The following is a 4,138-nucleotide window of genomic DNA, read 5'->3' on the forward strand; positions in this document are numbered from 1 at the left end:
AATTATATTGGCACTGTTCATTGAGTCAAGAGCCTGGTTAAGGGAAGTAGCACCAGTTCATGCAGCTATATGGCTTTGGAATTACTATGTGTTTATTATTATGTTGCACGTAATTGACATTTACACACTATGCAGTTTTTTTTTTTTGTATACTTCAAATGCTGTCTATCCCATCTGATTTCCATGTGTGCATACAATAAGGTGGCATCAATATTAAAGGCAAATTTGCTAGGGTCAATGGAAGGTGCTGAGTAGAAAAATATAGTCCATAGCTACTGATTATGTGGATATTTCCTTAAACTTTGTAGAAATGTGTCATTACTAAATAACCACTAAGAAATTGTGTGGTCATTTCAGCAACACATTTATTAACATTGGAATGATACAGAGAAGATAAGCATGAATGAAAATGAAACATAACATTATGATTCATCCATACATTTTTAAAGGAAAAACAAAGACATAAATTTTGCATGCAATTGTATCAAATTAAAAAATATCCTTAGAGTTACAACACACACCCAAAATGACATGCATGGTGTAATTGTGTATGTTTGGCCAAGGGAGTGGTACTATTAGGAGGCATGGCCTTGATGGAGTAGTTGTGTCACTGTGGGTATGAAATGTAATATCCTTATCCTAGCTGCCTTGATTCCAATCTTCTAGCATCCTCCAGATGAAGATGTAGAGCTTTCAGTTTCTCCTGAACCATGTCTGCACAGATGCTGTCATTCTCCTGGATTGATGATAATGGAGTGAAACTCTGCACTTGTAATCCATCCCCAATTAAATGCTGTCCTTATAAAAGTTGCCTTGATCATGGTATCTGTTCACAGCAGTAAAACCCTAAGACAGAAGTTTGTACCAGATTTCAAAGCATATGGATTTTACTTGGGAAAGAGAAGAATCCTTTAAAGTGGAGCTTAATGGGCAATCCTAGTATGAATATGGAAATCCTTGTTGCTAAGTGTGATTTGAAGTATGCAGACATGCATCAAGGGGTTTCTGTAGAGAAGAATGTCAGTATGTGACAGATCCTGTTTTTGTGCTATTTTGCTGAAGAGTATGACTGCTTTTTACCATTGTCTGAAGAGCCTGCTTGAGGCTAAGGTGAAGATATTTTTGTTAATTGCTTTTAAAAAGGATGTCTTGAAACAGTCTGGTATAAATTCTGTGGTGTGGTTATTAAAGATCACTCTTCTGAAGGGCTTTTTGAACAAGCATAGGAAGCATAGAAAGGAAAAATATAATATATATCATTAAAGTATTAAAGGGGCACCGGGAACTGGCAAGGAGCTGAATCTTGTGTTTAAGGATATAAAAATTAATTATGGAAAGAGCGATGTTGGGGCAAGATCCTACCCAGCTAATTTTAGGACCAGCATGGTAACACAAGCCTTTAATTCCAGGAGGCAAAGGAAAACAGATCTCTGATTTCATGGCCAACCTGATTCAGAGAAAGTTTCAAGTAGAGAAAAACTTAAATCCAGGCATGTGGACTATGTCTTTAATCCCAGAGTTTAGGAGACTAGTATACATATCTTTGAATTGAAAGTCAGTCATCAGAGCAAGTTCCAGAATTATCAAGCTTGGGCAGAAAAGGAGCTTGAAAAGAGAACACTGGTGGTGACATAATATTAGAGGAGTCCATGCTCCTGTCCCAGTAAGCATCAGAACTTGACAGCTTTATTTTTTTCTCTCGCTGTATAGTTAGGACGAGAAGGAGACTACTGGGACAATTGATGATGGTTAGCTGGAGCTAAGAAGTTATTGGTAAGTAAGAAGAGCCCAATGTCACTAAGGTGAAATCTACAAAGTGTTTTCTGAGAGCACCAAGATCATGCCTAGTGTTGCAGCTGTACTTGGTAATGTGTAAGAGTCACCCAGGTGGTACTAGATTTGAAGGCATGGAAGGTGTATAGGCTTGGCATTATGAGAGGCTATTGGGAGGCCATTGGTGAAGGAACAGCCTTGGTTTAAGTTGGAAGCACAGGGCTAAAGGGGTTATGCAAAGAAGCTGAGGTTTGGCACCATGAGGAAAGCCCATGAGAATGTGTTGGTGAAGTCTAGTTGCAGCAGAAAACCACAGCATGTTGAAGATGAAAACACAATGATATTACTCTAAGAGCAGCAGTGCAAGAGAGGCAGCCAGAGCCTAGAGTGCTAAAGAGAGCAGAGCTGGAGAAGTGATATTCAATTATTGAAGGGGTCCAGATCATTTGTGGATTTCATACATTGGAACAAGAAGCTGTAATCAGATATCTAGTGGGGAAAGATGCTAATAGGGAGTGGAACCAGCCCAGAAGAAAGAAGTTTGCTGCAGTCATACAGATGGAAAAGAAGTTGGAGATCTGAAGACCACTTTGATATCAGACATGTAGATGCAGGGTTTGGAGTTTGCCAGACTGCTTTTCTGTCTTGCTTTGGGAATAACAGTTAAAGGATTGGACAAATCTCAGAAGAGACTTGAACTTTGGACTTTTAACATTGTTGAGACTGCTATAGACTATGGGGACATTAAAAGTTGCACTAAATGTACCTTTTATTATTCTATGGTTAGGTATGATCTACATAGAGTCATGTGTTTAAATGGAAGCTAGGTAGTGTGATGTGATGGTTTAAATATGTTTGCTGGATTAAGTTTGTCACTGTGGTAATGGACTTTAATATCCTTGTCCTAGCTGCCTGGAATCTAGTCTTCCCCTAGCAATCTTCTCATGAAGATGTAGAACTCTCAGCTCTGCTTGCACCATGCCTGTCTGAATGCTACCATGCTTCTGGCTTGATGATAATGGACTTAACCTCTGAACTTGTAAGCCATCCCCAATTAATTGTTGTCCTTATAGGAGTTGTCTTGCTTATGGTGTCTATTCACAGCCGTAATTAAGACACATAGTATGTACTCACTGACAATTGAATATTAGCCATAAAGTACAGAACACCCATGATACACCTGCAGACCCAAAGAAGTTAGAAGGAGTGCGCAAGCAAGAATATTTGAATGATATTTTCAAGGGGGAACAAATTACTCATAGAAGGCAGAGGGAGGGCACGCAAGTGAGTTGAGGAGGGGAAGGATTGGGAATGGGTCAGGTAGGATCAGATTTGCAGAGAGAAAGGAGCCAGACTAAGGCTGTGAGGAGAATTAATGGAAATCCACAGCTCCTGAGTGTGGGAGTAATCTTTAGGAAGTCTCAGATTCCTGACATTGGGAAGGCTCCCAGAAGTCAAACTTGGTGATCTTAGCCAAGATACCTAAGAGTAAGAGTAGGGACATGAAAGCTGAAGAGGCCACCTTCTTTCTTCAAGTAAGACCACCAGTAGAGGGATAAGAACACTAACCTACCTGCAAAACTTGAGACCCAAGTTTTGTCCTGTCTAAAATATATGCAGGGACGAAGATAGAATAGAGAATGAAGGAATGGACAACCAATAACCTTGTTCAAATTGAATCCGATCACATGGCAAAACACTAATCCCTGAGAGTATTAATAATTCTCCTATGTTTATAGCCAAGAACATAGCATAACTGTTCTCTGAGAAGCTCTCTCCAGTACAGATGCAGATTCCCACAGCTAAACATTGGAAGGAGGTCAGGTACACTTTTCGAAGAGTAGGATGAAGGACTCAAGACCCTGAAAGGTGCTGTGAGCCACACAAGAAGACCCAACAGAGTCAACTAACCTGGACCTCTGGGAGCTGTCAGAAACTGAGAAATCATCCAAAGAATATACATGAAATTGAAAGAGGCCCCCTACACATATGTAGCAGACTTATGTGTAGCAGACACAGCATCGCTGTGGGAGTGGAGACTGTCTCTAAAACTGTAGCCTGACTATTTTTTCAGTTCCCAAACAAGACTGCCTTATCTGGCCTTAGTGAGAGAGAAGAGAATGCATTGCCCTGGCAGCGACTTGTTACCACAGGTAGGAGGATTTGTGGAGGTGTAGAGGGGAAGTTCTGTCTCAGAGGAGAAGAGATGGGAGTATGGGGAAGTGTCTCTGTGGTGGTTTGAATATGGCTAGCCAGGAAGTAACACTATTTGGAAGTATGGCCTTGGAGAATGTGTGACCTTGTTTGAATAGGTATACCACTGTGGGAGTGAGTTTTAAAACCTTTATCCTATCTCTCTTATTGG

General features: G+C 40.4%; 1 pseudogene; it reads left to right on the forward strand.

Annotated features, from left to right (window-relative positions):
- The first annotated feature begins 344 nt into the window (after positions 1-344).
- On the forward strand, positions 345-444 carry LOC127697929 (uncharacterized; annotated as a pseudogene).
- Positions 445-4,138: the final 3,694 nt, after the last annotated feature.

The sequence above is a fragment of the Apodemus sylvaticus genome, chromosome 12 (assembly GCF_947179515.1).
Source record: "Apodemus sylvaticus chromosome 12, mApoSyl1.1, whole genome shotgun sequence".
Classification (NCBI taxonomy): domain Eukaryota; kingdom Metazoa; phylum Chordata; class Mammalia; order Rodentia; family Muridae; genus Apodemus; species Apodemus sylvaticus.